The sequence below is a fragment of the Athene noctua genome, chromosome 8, assembly GCF_965140245.1.
Source record: "Athene noctua chromosome 8, bAthNoc1.hap1.1, whole genome shotgun sequence".
Taxonomy (NCBI): domain Eukaryota; kingdom Metazoa; phylum Chordata; class Aves; order Strigiformes; family Strigidae; genus Athene; species Athene noctua.
The window spans coordinates 13,995,313-14,016,438 of NC_134044.1; positions in this window are offsets into that span (position 1 = coordinate 13,995,313).

Sequence of the window (21,126 nt, forward strand, 5' to 3'; positions counted from 1 at the left end):
AGGGAGAAGAAGAGAGACAATCAGGGCTGTATTTACTTTTAAAAAAGCAAACTGGTGGGAATTGCACTGACTGATCTGAGGGAGAAGGAGCATTTCTGTTACTCCATTTTACAGGTTCTGTAGTTCATTGTGTAATTCGGAAGAGTGTCAGTAGTACCCATGAGAGAACATCGTGATCATTGAAGTGACACAGTAGGAAGACCAGAATAGGCCTCCTTTTATCCCCAGAGTGCATACAAAAGGGAGTGGAAGCAGAATCTTTTCCAATCTTTTCCAATCCTTTTCCTTGACTCCCTAAGAGTTTTTACTTTTTGTGTAGGGAAAAAGTGCATGTAAAAATGCATTCAAAATAAACTTCATAAATTTAACATGCAGATTTATATTTATATATATATATATATATATATATATATATATATATATATGCCAGAAGGAATGTTTTAGGTTTTAAAGAGAAAATTAATGTGGAAGTTAGGCATGGTGATGAAAATTTGCCTTGGAGACTGTGTAGGGGCACACTGGAGTACATGTATGTCCCCACACTTCCAGTACCTAAACCCATATTGCCTGGTTATTTGGGAGAGCATAGTTTATACAGAATTGTAAGGACAAATTTTCAAATAAATCCTTTTTCTTTGGGCTTTTAGCTACTCAGAAATATCAGACTACAATTTGACCTTATCTACCTGCATTCATTTTGTTTTACTCTTCTGTGTAATTGAGGTGGTAACCTCAGCCCTAAATATCCCTTGCATTTCCATCTTTTCAATTTCCTCTCCCTTTTTCCATACCTCAGATACAGAAAGGTTGTGTGGCGGAGTGTAATTTTAATTCCACTGTGCTCTGAATGACCTCAAAGCTAGGATAGCTGTGCAACTTTATAACATTTTCCTTGCTGCAAATACATGCTGCATGGAAGGCTCCCTCCATGGAACAACACAACAGAAATAAAAACATATAGATCACAGAGTATTTTGCAAGGATTTAGTAGATTACTTGGCAGTTTTGCTCCTGGGAAGCATGAGTGAAGGAGGCAAGAAAGGAGATCTGTACCAAATGAGAGGATGGAAGAAATACTGGAAAGAAAAAAAAGACTAGGAGCCTTGCCACTGTTGATACAACAGAGAAAAAAAAAATGGTCTCAAATACTGCTTTAGCTACCAAACTATTTGCTTAAAATATTGTCTAGAGAAGCGAGTAATTTTTAACACCTACAACTGATCCAATATGAAGCAGGTATATGTTCTACCCTTTTGCACTAAAAATTTCCTCTCTGAACTAATCCCAAAGTAATTTCTTCTAACAGATTCATCACTTTTAAACCCTTAGAGTCTGCTGTAATCATTGAGTCTGTCTTTCAGCATATTACAGGCTAAGAACTTTTGGTATCAGTGTTGCAGCACCTACCTAGAAATTAAGAATTAAAAATTTCAAATGGTGAAAAATATATTCCTTTTGATAAAGAATTCTAAAATTTAGTAACCCTTCAAGTTAAAAACATGTACCTTTTTCTAGATAGAACTTCAGCTTCTGGACTTGCTCTCTCCATTTTTATATGCCTTTTCAGATCTATCTCTCTCTTTCTAAGAAATTAACCAAGTTACCATCAAAACAGATTATGATCATTGGATCTCTTTTAAATTTCTTACGCTGTGTCACTCCCCTCATCCCCCACACAAACACTCAGCCCCGATAATCAAGTATTTTGACAAATGGGTGTTTAGACTTAAGCTAGACGAAGTTCATTGTTCCACCTTCCAAAATACCTTAAACAGATAATAAAGCCAAAACAGACATAAAATTGCAGAGGAAATCTGAAAACTATCACCACAAATCAATTTGCCGGAAAAAGACTTTCCTGATTTAACTTTATATAATTTTTAAAATGGCAGCCAAAGTAAAGAAATTAGTTGATTTTGTTGGCTTCACACAAAAATGGAGAGGTTTATTTTCATTGTGTCATAACAGATTCATGTTGTTCCAGTTTGTATTTAGGAAAAGATGACTGTGTGACATTTGACATTGTGCTTGTTTACTTGAATGCATGTATTACTGATAGTCTGAGAACCGCTGGAAATGGAACCAGCTTGCAGCTGGAACACTAAGCTTGAAGCTCGAAACAGAATTATATTTACAGAATTAAAATAGTTGAGAGAAAACAAATAGTGATTTTTAATGGTGTTTTCTTGACCCCTAGTTCTCTTCTCACATTGTTTTATAAACTTTTGTAAAATTCTTATTCCAGAAGCTTCTTGAATGCAGACTTTCAAAAACACTGCTTACTACTAATCTTGGAGTTTCTTTCAAGTTATTTTTCAAAAATCCAGTCCCGTCTACCCATAACCTAATAGGGAAGAACAATGCATATGTATTAATTCTGTCTTTCAAAACAAGTTTTAGAAATTGACTTGTGAAAACCCATAATCTTTTCTCTATTTTAAATTCTGTTTCTTCCAGACTAAGTCAATTTGTATTTTTTAGCCTGAAAAGTTCTTTCCATGGCTGAATGAAAGAACAGTTTCAAAGAAATTAAATCTAAGTCATTGTTTCACACCAGCGTAGTTCTCTCTCTCAATGTCCTTGATGATGATGAGGTTTGGCTTCTGTGTTGTTTTTTTTTTTTTCTTCCAAGGTTTTCCTTTCAAGGTTTTTCAGTTACTTTGAGGTCATAATTTTGGTTAATGCTGGGAAAAGCACGGAAATTTGTCGCTACAAATGTTATCACTGGGTAAACAAGTGGTCTTTCTGTTACCACTTACTGACAGCTTCGTGACAATATTTTCTATTTGTATTTCCTAGAAAACTTGCTTCTCAAAATATTTTCTCTTTAGCTTGAAAAATGTTTCAAGTTTAATGCATCCACTTGGATGTTTTCTGGCCTCCTTGGAGCAATTTCATTTTGAGCATCTTCTACATACTGCTCAGTTTAGAAGCCAGAAGATGATGAAATTTCCTGGAATTTTGTCAGTTCAGCTGTTTCAGCTGGTAGTTTTCAAAGACATGGGCTTTAATTTTCTTTTTGGATTCTTAGCGAATTGACTCAGACTTTTGTGAATCAGTCTGTTAGCCACAACTGAGTTGTGGATATCGGCCCTCACCTTATGAAATTTCATATAGCAAGAGCTTGCTATTTTAAATTCAATTTACATGATTTAATTCTTTTCTGTCTTTATTGCATGGCCAACACTTTCCAAGCTGAAGTCATTCCTGTGTAGGCTGTTTGAAGTCCTACTGAGAAAAAGGGACATTTTAGAAACAAAACCATCACAGCTGAGCAGGTGGTAGAAAATCAGTGCCTTAAACTTTGCTGAATGTTGGGAGATATTCTCTGATTTTTTAATTCCGTTAACTCTAGTTTCATTTTCACCAAGTAGTTGAGCATATAATAGATAAGAACTTACATCTTTGTAGGCTTGTCATTACCTCTGTCTCTTTAATACACACACACCCATAGTCATGCATAAATGTTCCTTTAACACATACAGGAACAAAAATTAGCTCCCAAAAAGAATATAAATGGGGGAAGCAAAGGAGAAAGATAGCAGAATACTTGCTCAGTTTTATTTAGTCCAAAATGGGAAGAGCCTTACAGATTTGATGGAGTAACTATTACCAAACCAAGAAAAGTTATATCCCTTCTTAAAGAGGAAAACTGAGATAGCTGATACATCCTAATGACAGACCATATCAGCCACCTTTAGCTTATGCTTGTTAGTGAATTCATCCCATTGAATTTAATTTAAAATTGTTTGTTCTCTTGGCTGAAATTTTGGGGGTGGGGCTGGGGAAAAACATCTTTTCTGGAATCATTCAAGTTATGTACACTTGCAAAAACATTTTGGGACCTAATAATTTCCTCCTTATTGGATCACTGTAGATTGGGAGAAGTTTCCTATATTCCACATACAATTACTATTTTCAATTACTCATTTAAAACATTTTCAGTGATCGTTTTATGTGATCACCAAATGTCTGGTCTCCAGAAGGTTTATAAATCTCTGTGAGGCGCTCTGTCTTTTCAGAAGTATAATTGCAGATGAGCCCATCTGTTCTCTTTTCATTTCCATCTTCCATGTTTATCTACCTTTCTTATGTTTGGCGGTATATGGATGGCAGAGGAGCTCAGCAATTGGTGAAAAGATGGTAGTGCATGATATTGTCAAGTCTGAAGAAAATAGAACAAATTTTGAAACCTGAAAAATACTTTGTAATAAATACATGAATGACTTCAGAACCAGAGTTTGCGAACAAAAATGGTGAAAAACTACAAATCCAATTTAAGTCATAGAGCTAAATTCCTGTATAATACGTTGTGAGGGTAATATGTGTGTTTCCAAAACAACTAAATGTTATGCATAACTGCTGGACATCAGTAGTGGCACAATTAATGCATTTGCAAACCAATAGAGAACTAGAGGAATTATCAACAGAACTCTTGGAAAATTTCAAAGGCCTGGAAAATGTCTCCTACTGTCTCAGAGCAGTCATGCCACAAGGTTCGTGCAAGTAACAAACCAGGTAGGTCCCCTACATATATAAGCGCCTGAAGTTTTTGATTTGGTTCATGCACTTTAGGGTTAGGATAAGAGGGGTGGGGTTTTTTTTAAAGATGTTCAACTAAATTCCCATCTCTGATGAAAAAAAACAACTAAGAGAAATGGCAAAGTAGTTGCTGAGAAACCTCTTAACATCACCTTCCTATGAGGACTGATCTGGCATGGGTTGAATGTTCTTTGGTGCATTTTTTGTTCAATTATCAGCAATGAGAGGAGTTCACTGATCATACAAAGGATTTAACTGCCACTGCACACTCTGTGTGGATTACCTTAGGGGTGATGATGCTTTTCCCCTGAAGCCATTGCAATAGCTGTTGCTGCAACATAAGTAAGGTATGGGAAGGTAATAGCAACCTTGCTTGCTCGGAAGAGAGGGGTAGAAGTTAACAAGTGTGAAATAGGAAAGAGTTTAAATTTCTCAGGTGACAGAACAGTTGGGAACCACTTTTCCAGATGCCACTGACTGGTTTAGCAACCTAGAAAAGCTCCAGAATTATGCCTTAAATTTCCAGCTCTCAAACAGCAGGGCCAAGGAACTTGCAGAAATCTATTTAAGTTTTCTTTTTATCAGCTCAGAATACCCTCACATCACTCAAGCTATATCAGAAAACTTTGTTGAGACTACCCTGACAATTCAGACTTGTCATACAGGATGTAGTCCATAAATTTACTCACTTCGTATATACATAGACAAAATCTTATAAATTTATGTAAAGTTGGTGCAAGTTATATGTGAAATCAGGAAATACCTAGTGAACTTTCAGTTTTGATGATGAAATTACTCATGAATGATAGAAGCTTTAGTGCATTATTAGCCATCCATTGAAATTGGTACTTCAATATCACGTGCTCTTCATATGCCACATGTTTGGTGACAGGGGGATCCTTTCTAACTTTGCAGTCTTTAAGGGTGTTATAATATAGCTGTTCTTCGAAGACAGACATAGGTGGAGAAATTCTGTACAAGGAGTCTAAAGTAGAAAATCATTCTCTCTCAGCTGATGACAGTTGGGTGTTTTTTCATTTGTTTGTTTCTCTTTTTGATGTCTTCTGGCATGAGCTGTTCCAAGCTGCGATGGGAGGCAGAGCAGCAGATGGAATGTAGGTGAAGCAGACAGGTCCATGATGCAATTCATCACTAGAATGTTGTAACATTCTTAAAGAAATTTTTACCTATATTTTTACAGTGCCAAAAATAAAAAGGTAGTTTCCTTCATTATTCTATAATTCCTGACATTGGAGCTCTTCATATCACTTGTATACAGTATTAGTATTAATCCTATTTTACAAGCTAGGACATGATGCATAGAGATTAATGCCTGTGTCCAGTTAGATTAGAGCTGAGTTACTTCCATGAGGCCACAGCAAAAGTTTGTATTATGGTAAGCTTCCCAGGTGTTAGGGTAATATCCTAGGCTAATGTTAGGCCCATCTTAAATTCATCTTTGGCTAACAGTCCTGTACTCCTTTCTTAGTAAGGAACAGTAACAACTGCCTACCTCAGGCAATGTTTTGTTAGGTATGAAACATATGCCATTTGTTCATCATTCAGATTTTCTACAGATTCATCATTCAGTTTGGAAAACCTCAATCCATGTTGCTGGAAGGGCATTCTGTGAATAATATGCTCTGTATTTGCTTTCCAAATATCCACTCCTTGGCCAACATTGGGACCAAAGTACTAGACTAGAGGTACCTTTTATCTGACTCAGAAGAACTGTTCTGTCCTTGTGCAATGATTGATTAAATCTTGCCAGTCAGTCTGCTCTGAATTGCAAAGCCCTGGCAGACAAGCTGATGCAGGGCGTTACTGCATTAGTGAACTAAGCTGTGTAGGGCTTCCCTTTCTCAAGGGCTACAGCTCTTGTAGCAGAGTTGATTTGAATGAATGGTTGTCTGCAATACATTTATTGGCATTTTCTGCTTGCATTATCTATCTGGGTATGTACACAATCCTCAGCATCTTATAGTAATTATTTTTTTCCATTACTTTTACCACCTATCCTTCTTTATAGGTACAGAATTGAGATAAAAGACACCTGCTTGAGGGCAAGTAGGTGAAGGCTGTTGCGAGTCAGAACCAAATCCAGTACTTCAGTCTTACTGATTATTCATCTATTTCTCTCAGAATGAATTGCCATTCTCTTTCCCAGATCACAGCATTCCTGATAGCTGGAGAGCCTTGTTCTTGCAGTTCCGCTCCCATTCAGTGTGCAGTTCTGCAAGTTTGTACACAAAAATATAAAATACTAAATCAGATTAATAAAAAAACCCACCAAAAATAAACCTCCTCTTTTCAAGGTGTCAATCTACTCAAGGAGTGACTTGTTATTCTGAAATACAAGTATTACAAACCTAATTTCAAAAGGGTTTTCTTTTCTCATGAGCAGTTTCCAATTAATGCATAATGTCACTGTAGCATGAAGCATTTAACCTCTCACTAATTGTCACTAATGACATGTAACTGCATCAGTAGTTTTTTATAATAGGTTGAGTGATGGTTTTAACACAATTCCTGAAGTAGTTCTCCCCCACTTTTTTATCAAGGAAAGATGGTAAAATACATGCAGCATTTTTCATTGAGGACTTTTTCATTTTTGGAGTTGGATGATTAGTTGAAGGCAGTGTTCTTGAGCATAGCATATTAAAGTGGTTTCTGCTTTATACAGACATTTGACATACTTTATAGAGCACCTGTCTCATAGTCTTTTCTCTCTAACAAAGACTGTGAATTCTGTGTTTCTCAGAAGCCGGACTGAGGCCCTTACACAGATTGTTAATTTTTTGGGACTCAAGATAAGAAACATTAATTAGTTAGGTAAAGCCACCTGTTTTTCTGTCATGTGGAAGAGTAAAAATTACACAGTAGACAGCCTCTTTCTAATGGAATGAAAGAATATTGGAAATTATTATCAGCATGCAAAGAGAATGTCTAAAATAAAAGGGTATATCTCAATTGCTTCTGTAAGGCAACACCAAATACGAAGTTAAAATCTAGAAGATTTCTTCTGTTTATGAGAAAATCAAATAGTCTGAGAAGGTAATTGGAATTAGACTGAAATGTAGTACAGATATTTTATTTTTTTTTACAGTTAACAGAAGACTTAAAGTTTTATTTTATTTAGCTATCTTTTTCCATTAAAATTATTCATTCTACATTAACAAATAATAGAGATGTCACTTCATCGACATCTTCCACATCTCTGTATAATGTAAATGCAGCTGTAAGTTTCAGGCTCCTGAAAGCTGCCCTAACGGACACTATTTAATTAAATGGGCCCTGCAACTCTGTCAGTGATCAGCATGCTGCAAGCAATTTGGCAGTCTGCAGAGGAATAGCATGAGATGTGGAATAAAATGCATAGTTTCCTGCTACGAAATCTTGGGGTTTGTAAATTCGTCAGAAGTTACCATACAGAATACAGGGCTGTCAGTTCTAGTCCTCTCCACTGGAGGACAGTCTGCCATAACGTCTTGCTCCCTGAACTGGCAGCAGTACTGGGCTGGAAGGAATCTCCCTCAAGGAAGGCAAAGACAAGATTACCATTCCTACAAGAGAGATCTGGAGTTTAGGCCAGAAGCATTATAGGCATATCTAGGGTTTTCCACAAAGGCAAACTGAGTGCCTTTTCCAACCTTACTTCTTTTCCATTGATACCTGGAGATGGAAAATACCATTAAAAATAAGAATCCACAGTGTCAGAAAAGCAAAACATCTCTGTAGGATTTGGGCAGATTTATACAGAGACTGTCCAGGAGTTGGCTGGCCAATAAAGTACTGAGAACTGAAAATTCTTTTTGCTAGGACTGCAAGGAAACCTGAGGGAACTGAGAAGGAATTGAAGGCAGAGGTGTGGCCTAAATGCACTGTAAAAAAACTGCTGTAACCTCCTCAAGGTCCTGATTCATCTTCAACCAATAAGAAAGAAACTAACAGGCTTTATAAATTTTGATAGATCACAGGGCTATCACAATGTACTGCCTAGTGGTGTTTGCTTCAGTCATCAGCTGAGCTGTAGTTCTTGCAGAATGCAACCAGTCACTGTCCCAGCCCTGCAGTATTGGACAGAGACTTGTACCCAAGCACCTGTTGAGTATGAAGAGTCTGTTTCTTTTGTTTGTTTGTTTTAGTTTGGGTTTTTTGGCTTGTATGTAAAGAATAACATTTACTGTGCCTGACTGTACCTTTGAACATTTCATCCTCACCGAACAAACTCACCTTAAAGCCATTTATTTTCCTGCAGGATATGGGCATGCAGGACTCTCACTCTAATTCAAAAAGCACCATAGGGATGTGCTCAGCATTACATCCTGAATAGATAAAGGATAGTATAATAGTTAAATTACCTGGATTTTTAGAGAACAAAACACTTGAGTTCAAATCTGAATGCAGATTTCCTCTTTGACCTTGAGTAAATCGCAAGTAATCTCAGGCCCCATTTCTTTGCTGCATCATGACGGTAACTAGGCTGTTCTGCTTGATAGGCAAGAACTGTAAAGACTGTGAGGTATTTTGGTAATGAAAACCATGATTATACATGTATACACACCTATTCACAGCCTAATGAACAGGGAGATGCATATAGACCCTCTCTGTCTGCTCTCTGCACTAGGCAAACACAGTTTTAGAAGCTACAGTGTGGATTTGTCACTGTAAACACCCATCAGGTATCTCTGAAACATATTCACTCTTTTTAACACATACCAGATAAAGAAAAAGATCTGTTAGTGCTCCTTGTGGAGACTAGGCAAGTCTTTTTAACGTTTGTCAGAGCTGGCCTAAAAATGATTTATTAGACAAATACATGATAAGTAAGGGGAGAGGTCCAGCAAATGAGTCCCAAGGAACTTAAGTTCACATTTGGTAATGTAAGGTAAATGCTTGAGTGGTTTCATTTTATCCTACTTCACAAGCTATTGTTCTTTCCTACTTCTTGTCAATGACAAGTAACAAGTTGAAAGATTAAAATTTATCTTAAGAACCTCAATTCAGTAGAAAGTTATGCTTCAAGGTAAAGGGAGACCACTAAATTCTTATCAATCAGACACATTAATTCTATCATTATTCAATATTGCATCCTTAGAAACTGTATGTTAAAAAAAAAAAAAAAAAAAAAAGGAAAACCTAAATTGAAAATTGATTAATCTTTTAAAGGAGAAAAGGGTTTCTGGTAGGTGAAAGAATGTAATTTTCTGCTTTGGATCTTTCATTAATATGGTCAGATTTCATAATATGTACTGTTTTAACAAAATGTTCTTGAGGTTCTCAGAAATTGCTGTAGTGTACAAACACTATTTCTTATCAATACATTTCAGTTTCACAAAATACACTTGTCTGAGTACGGGATAGCATGGGCACTAGCTGTAAAATACTGATCTCCTCTGTCATCTCCTAGCAGCTTGATTCTATCAGCTGACATGCCAGATGTTCCCTAGCCATATTTTTGACTGAGGGAAGAATTCTGGGGCTGCCAAAGGCTTCTGTTTACTGGACTTAGAGATTTATGAGACTCATTTCTTCCTTTACCATTATTATAGGTTTATGATGTTTGATAGACATGAAAGACATCTATGGCCCCTGTTGTACCACAGATACATCGGTATTAGTCCATCCCAAAACACATTCAGGTAACGTTAGATGTTTCTTAAAAAGGAGAAACCAGGTTTTTTATTCCAGCATTTTCATGTGTTCCTAGTATGTGGAAGGAGGAGTTCTTTTTGAACTACTACTGAATTACAAAAATTTTCACGGCTCCTGTCCAAAAATGGCTGAAATGTCAACATGGAATTTCATTTCCAGATCACATTGATTCTTCCCCTGGACTATGATCACTTTTATTTGGCTTCGTATTAGGCTGCCTTGTAACATCCAGAGGAGATTGATGTGGTAATATTTCTGAGAGTCAATAGGGCTAAAAGTCTATGTTAATCATAAAAACAATTATATCATTTGACATTGAAGGCCAAAAGCTCCTTGTTTTATTTGCATGAACAGTCGGTTTTTGAAGGTAGCATGAATGTTTCTGTGCAAAGGCAAGTACTGTGTAGCCTGAAGCTAGCAAACAAAGAAACAATACCCAGAAATATGTAATATAAACATTAGAACTGTACTACTATAGAAAAGTTTGCAACATATAAATGGTAAGCTTCCATACCACAGTTGTAGCAATTGTACTGCGGTATGACCAGCAGTAAAAGGACACAGTGGAAGTCACAACTTTTGAGTCAGAAATAATCAGTGTCAGTAGCTCTGCCAAAAACCATCCAGGATAGAATCAAAATAGCCTCAATGGTTTCTTTCTGTGTCTTCCATTCAAAAATTGATGTTCATGTCTTCATATTGTCATGCCACTCAATATTATCTATACATTTTTTGTATATATACACACACACAAAGGTGTTTCAAAATGGAGCACCTTGAATTCATAGAGGAAAGTCAATGGTGACTTCCAATTTTTTTTTTTCTCTGTAATTCATAGGACTCTTACAATCTTACCCACAAATATGCAGTAAAATCCTGTTTTCAGTGAAAACAATGACAAAACCAATTGGTTTGCAAAGCAAACTGTTTACTAGTTTTCAAAATTGCTCACTATCTCTTCTTCCAGGGCATTTTTTTCTTCTCAGTTCCATTAAGCCTCATTTTTTATAGTCTTAGTATTTTAAGAAAATCAATTGTATCAACATGGACAAGTTTATAGATCAATTTGATATCTTTAAAAATACTCTTCACAAGTATTATGTTAATCTTTGGAAAGCATGAGTTCATCTAATTCATCCTTGAATCTGAGTTAGTTTTACCCAAAGACAGGCACTTTTTATATGTTAGTCTGGAGCGTGGAAGGAAGACTCTGTACTTTAGATTGGTCTATTAAGACTGTAATTATCAATGGATTGTAGCCTACAGGGCACAGCATAAAACAATCAGATGAGTAACTACCTTATTTATTTTGCCTATAGTCAAAATACGTATTTTTCCTTCTGGGTCCTTTTCAGTTCACTGTTGATGCAGTGAGGTTTCTGAATACACTGAACATGCAAAATGGGCCAGGACTTAAAAAAAAAAAAGGCAAAGTTAAATATTAAATCTGTATTCCAGTTAGACAGCTGTGCAAGCTAAGGTTTTCTGAACTTTTTTCATTGTCACCCATAAATATTTGCATAACTCTTCTCAAGAAAACTTGGCAGAAGCATTAGGCCTGTTTCCAATTCTTTTCATTCCCAGCACAACCATGGAGAATGAATTTCCAGACATAGGGTGCATGCACAGAAACAATAAAATATGAACACGCTGATTAGTGATGGTAATTTTCAACTTGTGGCAAAGCATTTACTTGAATCACCATAGGAGAATGCAACTGGGATAAAAAATAAAATGGAATAAAAAGTAAAATAAAATAAAATTGAATAAAAAGTAAAATAAAGCAGGATTATAATCTAAAATTTGTAAAGCTGATACACGTTCCATAGGAGAGGTTAGTTAACTGTAATCTTTAATTAAATATTACAGAAAAAAATAGGTATAGATTATTTGTGTGCTGGTCATTGATTAAAGTTTGTTTGAGTTGTTCTGCAATGATCTTCTCACCTTGCTTGTCATATTGACATCAATATCTACTGTGATGTGTGAAACAGCATATGCTTTTTCATAACTTGATTATTGGAAGCCATATCTGCTGACACCTCACATCAGGGAAAAAGACACATTACAGTACTTTTTGTCAACCTAAGAGTGTTTCCTATAATAGCTTACATTTTAATTCATTTGGTTCATTCTCAATATAGGAAATGTGATGATGAAGATCTGGGCTTATTAAAAAGAATGTTTTGTTTCATTTGTACATCTGTTGTGACCTATACAAACACCTAAGTTTTAGGGACAAACCATAATTTTAACAAATAACTTTTCTCTATACCTTGCAATCAAAGCAATTCTAGGAATGTCTTCTAAGAAAAGAAACTGCCTCTCAATGCTGAATGAATATTCAGAATAATCTGCATCACAGTTGCTTGCTAGTGTGATCCTGCAACATTAATATTCCATCATGCTGTATTTTTTATATTTTGGTGCTCTTTTCAAAAACTACTATAAGGAAATGAGAGATGTGATCTTAATGAGTAGTGGGGAATTTCTGTAAGATCCTTACAGGCTGCTAGCAGCTCAGAACAAAGGGAAATGTGGTTGTCTGAGCATTTTTGTTTTATTTGGCTCCAGTAGGGATACTGTCTTCCACAATGATAGGAAAACTTTCCTAGAAAACCACTTTGAAAATGAGAAGACAAATAATTCATACACTCATAAACATTTTAAACAAAGATTTAAAAAGGAAAAAAAATCCCCCAAGTTTCTATACTGGTTTAAATGGTAACAATTTTATAGTTCTAAATACTTTCATGCTTTACCAGATAAATGGCTTGGTCTTTGAGGGTTGAAATTTGAGTTTAGGTATGTGTTATAACTCTGATTTGTGCTTGTCGAGTGCTTTTCTTAACCCGCTGGCCTATATTTCTGTTTTATTTTTTGGCATTTTCACCCCTTTACAGGTATTTTCATATACCTGAGTGCATAAAATCAGTGGAAAATGAAGTGTTGGAAAAGTGTAACCAATATAGTCAACCTTTCTTTGGAGAACTTTACAAGTACAGCTTTTAAATCCAATGCACTATTTCTTCTAGATGTCACATTGCCTTGACTTACTCTAGGTAATTCTGTGCAAGAGTGGCAGATTTAGACAAATATTCTCCTCATCCAGTCCTAAAGGAAGCAAATGGCACTGATAGATCTGAAACCCACAGATACATTACCTTTATGAATGAAGGTGACATGAGAGTGCAGCTACTCAGTAGCAAGTGCTGAAATGCCAAGTAACTACAAATGCCAAACTAAAACATAAAAGGCAGATTTCACTTCAAGATCTGTGCAAGACAAACTCGTAAGTGAGGTAGGGCTAGCTGCCTGCTTTCAATGTTCCCATCTTATCTTCTTTTTAAAAGAAAAGAGAAAATATTCTGGTGTTAGAGAACGGCTTGCAGAGAGCAAGGCCATGGGTCTCTGCAGAAGCTGATTGCAGCCATCTGAGGTAAACAAAGGCAAAAACCCAGGGTACAGTTATGCTAACAGCAGACTGTTATGTTAACAAAGAGAGAAACTGAGGTACACAATGGCCTTGATGGTAAAAACAACCTTGGGAAAGAAAAGGCAGGCCAGAAGAGGGAAGATGTTGTGACATATCTGAAATGCCACAAGGGGCTGGGATATTATAATGTAGCCTGTTACATGTTTCCAATAGATTTGTGAGTAGTATGCATGATTATTGTAGAGTGCTTATATAAGGTGTGATTTCTTTCAATAAAGTTGAAGCTTGCTCTATCATTCACATTGAATCGGCTGCTTGCTTCCTCCGCCCGCCGCATTCTGGTTGCTGTACCATGAGCCAGTTGTTTTGTCCCTAAACATCTGTACTGTGTACCTTTAATTCTGTTGTTTTCATTTATTATAAAAATTATATTTGGTCACAAAGAACCACATGCACTGAAAAAAAATGACAGAGATTTGAAACATAACTGTGTTTTGAGGGATTTAGTGGCCCATCACACATTAGAAACAGGGGTTTGGGTTGAATGGGAGCTCGTTGATGATACTGATTCTGTTTTCTCATCTGAAAATGTTTAATTACCCTTTGAAGGGAGGGTTCAAGCTTTGACATCATTCTCGTGCAGAGGTGCAGCCCGCATGTTTGGCTACATTGCTCTACATTAATAATAGTCCTGACAAGGAAAGCAACAAAATAGTGCAGAAATACCAGAGACAGAGAGAATTTTAATTTATCCTCCTCTTCTCCAGAAAATGACTGTGGGACCTCACCATATGAATCTTTTCTGTGCGGTAGACCAGTTAAATGCCAGGGTTCAAATGGCTGCGTACTGAAATCTTTGCTACTGCTATTTCATCCTAAATATTGATTAATTTCTCAGTCTAAATTTGAATACCCCTTCCAGTTAGTTCAAGATGCTTGGCTTTGGATCCAGGCTCTTCCAGAAGAAAGGTAATCTTAACGTTGTGGAACACTGCATCCACATGCTCAAAGTAATTCTGTGTTGCTTGAGAGCAGAGTCTAATTTGACTCTGTATCAGGACATCTGAAACAGGTGCATTTAAAATTGGTAATCACCTCAACTCATGGTGTAGTTGATAGCTTAAAAGCTCTAATTTTTTCAGATATTGTAAATATCTTCAGCTTTCACAGAAATACACATATTTTTAAAACATGTAATAGGTGTTCAGTTGCAGTGCAGATCTGTGTTTAAACCTACAAGCAGGTCTTTATGTGTGTGCTTTCACCTTGTTTTGCATGCACCAGAAAGAAACTCTGCAAGAAGCTTGTATGACATTTGTACATGTATTTAAAAATGTACGGTGGCAAAACAGCCTGTAAGTATGTCCACAAAACAGTAGACAGAAACTATGCTACAAATCAATTTTCATAACAGTATATAAAGCCATAAGGCATTCTCACTTATATATAAAATACATAGAATTATTTCTTTGGGACTATTGATCTCTTTTCTTTTTAGAAAAATCTGCTTTTTTTTTTTTTGCCTCAGCCACCAGAATGTCACCAGTATGTTAGAGGTCAGTATCTCATCACATAGTGAGCGTATCTACTGACTCCTGTGCAACATCAAAGACATCTGGCTTATTCTCAATATTTACATCTCCCAGACGATGGTGAGTTTTGAAAACCATGCATCTTGAAAGCTGAAACAAAAAATGCCCCAAACTTCCCTGAACTTCCCCTGTATCCCACCTAAGAAATTCACCTAAAGTCATCATGGATGTCTGTATGTGTATTTTATGCCATTAGGATCTGATCACAGGCCAGTGGAAATGGTGGCTTTTTCTTTGGATTAGGATCTGGCCCTTAACATTACTTTCCATTTCCAGCAAGGAAGTGCTTGATGGTCTGAAAATTGTGGAATCTTGCCAGCTGCAGACTAATGAATGTTGCAGCTATACCCTCTAATTAGAAGCAGAAGATTGCAATTCCATTTTCTAAAAATTCTGCCAAGGTTATTTTTCTATTATTATAACAGAAGGAAGGGAGGGGTTGGCAAGCTTTCTTGCAAAAGTATTTACACTTTTGTTTTGAATAATGTAAATTTGTAATAGGCTTTATGCTGTAGAAGAATAATGAACAAAATATGCCAGTGTAGAATGGAACTAAATAACTTGTCCTGTTAGCAGATGGGAAAAAGCATAACCTGTCTAAAAGCACAGCCTATCTTGGACCTGGCATTTAATATCTCTGCTTTGATTATAACTTATATATAGTAATGCTTCTGGTGTTACTTCTCAAAATCAAAAATCCTTGTTAGGAATAAAAGTGTATCCTCAATCTAGTGTTATCTCAGCATACACATCTACTGGAATTAAAAATTATATACATTCACTTGCTTTTCCAATAATGAGAAACTTTCTACTTGCAAATTCATGTAAAAGGCAGTTTTCTGACTTATGATATGATTGGTCGCTTTAGCCTTTTGCAGCGTTATCCTGTTACTTCTATTGCCTTGTCAAAAACCCTGTGTTCTGCATGTGACAAAGACTGTGTATATTAATAACTTAATTATACCTCTTCCAACCTTAATTATTTTAATTACTGCAATCATGGTAGTATAGCACCTGCAATTCAGAGCAATCAACTGTTCTTGGATTACAAAAATTAAGTGTTCATATGAAATATTAAGTAGTGTGAACCTTTGTAGAGGTCTGTCAATAAGTCAGCTATAAGATGACCTGCTCTGTTGCACCCCTTTCTAAAATTCTTGAGAGAAATAAATGATTCAGAAAGAATCACTGTTGAATGGTGTTATATGGAGTTAAACAAAGCATCTGGACATGTGTATATTAACCAATTATGCTCCATGTAACTCTAGCTTTGACAGAAGGATTGAAAATACAATGAGCGGAAAGAATTAATTTAGAAGGTGAATGGCAGTACGAGTTCTTCAAAGTTTAACAATTTTCCTACATATAATAAATCTGAGAATGAAATGCAAAGGCATTTTTCATAGGAGAAATGCCAAAATAACTAGATTAACAGTATCTGTAAAAGAGTTGGGCATCTCCTGCCTCAGAGACATTTCAGAATAGTGTTTGTCAGCTCACCAGTGAACTTGGTGCTGAGATAGCCAGTTTGTAATAAACTGTATCAACTTCCATGCTGTTTGATGTGCCAGAATTCTGAAAGACCAAGTGAGCCTAAGAATGATCTATAGATCCTTGACCTATTTAAAAGAACTCAATTTTTTTCTAAGTCACTAAGTAATTGGTGAAGAATTTAAACAAAGGTTAAAGTGGGTATCTTGATTTATCTGGGGATTTATTCCACATGGGGTGGCATAAGATACGGTTTCCTAGAATTGAGATTAATATTGACTAGAATTATCTACCTCCATAAAAGTGGAGATGCCTATTAGAAAATTACAATACTGAACTATCAAGACAAACTGAGCTCCAGAGTTTATAATAGTTAAGTTCTAAAGGCAAGTGTCCAAACGTATTACTGAGGAATATTACTGAGGAATATTACTGAGGAATTTCTCTGCTTAAAGGCTAGATATCTTCCTTTGTGACAAAGAACTGGCACAGCAAAGCAGCTGTCAGTCTGAAATGCAATCAGTTTCCTACAACATACGCTTCATGACATGTAGAGAGCAGTACAGAAAATAAACATCATGGAGATTTTCCCGACTGAGAAAACATGCAATACAGAAAAACATACTGGTTAAGAAGATTTATTTAAACAGCTAGTGAAGCTAACTCCATTTCAGGCTCCTTACTCAAAACAATTTAAAAGCCTTTTGAGGTTGCTACTAAACAAAGTAAAAATAATATTCAATAACAGAAAATAAAATAAACTTTGTTTTGACAGTTTTTAAACAAAATGTTTCAAGTTTTCATTTGCTATGACACTTGAAAATAACATTTAACTAAATTCAGCATTTCAGCGGTCAGAGAATTTGGAAAAAATATTTTATTTTGACAGAATGAAATATTTTGCCAACTTTAAGTGTGTTTCTTTCACATTTGCATTTGGGGAGGAAACAAAACTAGCAGTTTTGTTCAAGTATATTCAAAACAGATTGTTTTCTCTGTGTGTTCCTCACCACACCACACACACTGCACCAAATAAGAAATCAGCCCAATTTACAAATGTTTATACAGACCACTGCTCAGTGTTATACAGAATTGCCAGAGCCTAGTCTAAAATTTCCTACTGTTTTTAATGATCCCATTCCCTAATCATAAACTAAGGCTGTAAGAATATGATAATAAGTAAATTTAGAGTAAAGCTGTTTTACTGTAAAAAAGGGACATTTTTATTTCAGTGCAGTCATGGTAACAATCTCAGTTGGTTAATAAAATTGATATAAATAAAAGTCAATTCTTGTTTCCAACCAGATGATAAATATTTCTCTGAGATGTGCCATGGTAAAAGAATCTCTAATTCTTTTACTGAGCGCTTCTTTTTTGTGGGTTTGTTGCTGCTGCCAAGTGAGCAATTATGAAACTGTGAATGTATACAGTCAACAGATTCATATTTGTGCTAAAAGTTTAAAGTGTCTGTCATAATATTACCTTTTTTAATATTATCTTCTTTAGCAGACAGTAAAATAATGTTGATCAATATCTCTCACGATCACTATCTGTCATGACATTTATTTCTGCCAAAGGATATTATTATGAGCACTGGAGAATAATATAACAAAGTAGTTGATTTCCTTACCTATTATGTTTACAGGTCAAAGCTTCACATGGTATGAACATCATCCCTTCCAGAACAACAGAAACTTAGATGTATGTAGTCTAACATCCAAACTTTGCTTTCAGAAGGTGCCTTTTTATTTTTTGCAGGTAAAATGCATTTTCTTAGACCTCTAGTTGGTTTCAAAGGAACCACTCCTACGTAAACTGTTTATGAAGCTCTTGTTTAGAAATTTTTGTACACCCAAACCCAAATCTAGTAATCTAAATGATATTAACACCAGTGGAAGATCAGTGCATGAATTAAATTTTTAAGTAGGATGATAGCGGGTAACTGAATTCTGCATTGGGAAAGAGGAGGAAAAAAATAAACTTCTGAATTCATTATTCAGTATACAGATGAATGATATTCAGTTCTTCCCATTTCTCATAAATAATATGTATGATCTCAGAGTGAATAAAGACAACAGTAATACATAGCTAAAGTATTGCAATACATTGCATTTTCTGAAATGTGGCATGCCAGCAAAAGGAAACATATACAAGCAGATTTTCAGTGGTGACTGTTGCCTCAGCTGTGGCATGTGTTAGCAGAGGAACTAGAGAATGGTGTGATTTTCACCATGTAGAAAGACTGTGCCGTTACAGAAATCTGCAGTCTGCTCTCCTTTTGAGTCAATTCTTCTCTCTTTCAAACACAGAATTCTCAATAGTTAAACAAAACTGTTTAAAAAAAAAAAAAAAGTTTTGACTTTAATTGTTGTGTATTACATTTAATTAGCTATTTAAAGAATTGTGTTTGTATCATGACACATATTTTTAAAAAGCAGGCAAGAGATGTAATAAATCTAAACATCAGAATTTTGTAAATTACCAGATTATCTGTATTTTATATCTCTTGGTTAAAGGAACCTGTATAAACTGTTTGTTCTAAATTAGAAGAATGTCCAGAAGTTCGCATGTCAGAACTCTAGCTGGTGTAAACACATAGTGTATCTAACAACATCCGTATTTACAGTAGATAAAGACTTGGTCAGTTGAACAATTCCCTTGTGTGCTAGTTTCACATAGGTATATGTGCATAAAGCTTCTTAGAGGTGATTCTTCCGTGATTTGTATTTAGGGATTTTCCCTGCTCTGAATTTTGGAAAAAACTTTGTGCTTAACAAGAATTCAACAGTGTAGGTCTTGTGCTGTTCTCACATTATGTGTACATTACATTGCTTCTTAGACTGCCTCTATTTTGCTAATTTTCAATACATTGGATTTGAGCTTGGATAGACTTTTTAAAAAGTACATTAAAAAAAAAAAAAAAAACTATATTTCTAGTTGTTAGTTTTCTGCTCTCTTTCAGTCAGACACAGGTAGTACGTGATTGATTGCTTTTCAATGTTTCTTAAAAGACCTGATGATGCAGGCTTAGCAGGCCTAGGTCAAATGTTGGTAGCCAGGAGCCAGGTAAGGTCTCTTGATAAAGTAAGATCTCCTTCCATTTTACTGTATAATGGAAATAAAACCCTTAGGCTTTCTGCATCCTATTTCCAGCTGGAAATAATGAAGTTTGCTCATTAAAAAATGCACCAAAATACTATAAATACCTTGTTCTGAATCCTGAGGTCCTGTTGATTTCTGTATGAGTTTAGTCCCTGTCATAGCTATACAGAAATAAGCGTGCTATGAAAATGCCACAAAATAGTGGCACTTTAAGGGGTAAATTTTGACAGAATTGTAATGACAATGGTTATCTAAGAAAAAAAACCTGAAAATGCCTGCAGCATAGAAAAGCAAATTCCAATATTAATTAATAAATGTAGCATTAGTAGAAACAGTTTCTGAGTAAGTATCTCTTACTCACTTTCAAATTATAGATTGTTTACTTAGCCTATTTCATTTCCAGTAAAACTTTCTTTTAAATAGAAGTTTATAAAGCAAATTATCCAACTGTGAAATTGGAAGCACAACTGTTTCAGCCCATCTGAATTTTTTTTAAATGTTCCCCCACAGTAATCTGCACTTGTCTTTATAGTGCCTACGACTGAAAAGGATTATCTAGTCAAAATACATCAGTATATAATAAATGTGCTTCATTTCTTCCACAGTCCTTAAAGCTGACAGCCAAAATGAATGTTTGTCTCAGCATTGGCACCACTGGTACTTTTGCAGAGACTATTTCATGGTTCATTGGACCCTAAAGGACATTGTTTTTAAAGGCATATTATCAAAAAGAATGAAGCATACCATCAGAGTGCATATCAGCATGTATTAAACTTAAGGGCAATAGTATTGCTTAGTTGATACTAAGGCTCTCTAGTCAAAACGTATTAAAACTAATCTTTATGCTTCTATAAATTTTTTTGTGTCTTAACTAGTAAATACAGGTCATGAAAGGTATTGTAGATATTTGTAGATGTAAATACTTTGAGAGACAATCAGAAAGGTGCTTTATAAGCAAAATAATTCATCATCTTTTCTGTATATATATATAGAACCTATCACAGTTGCTGTTACACTAATGAGCTTCCCATACAGTGCCACATTAATTAGCTGTCAAAGTAGCACAGCTCTGAATCCCATTTTGCTGAAAAAAAGCTACGTTCCTTTAAAAATATTCAAACTCACTGTTAAGGATATTACCACGAAGTAATCATCTTTCTTGGAAAAAGCTGTTGAATTGCTCAGTGTAAATTTCTGAATCTCAAAGGTTGGGGGCTCATCAGAATGTTCATTGGTCAAATCATAGATATGGTAAGATTGTGCAGGCAGTGCCTAATTTGATACAAATTGCAGCAGTGTTCATTGGGT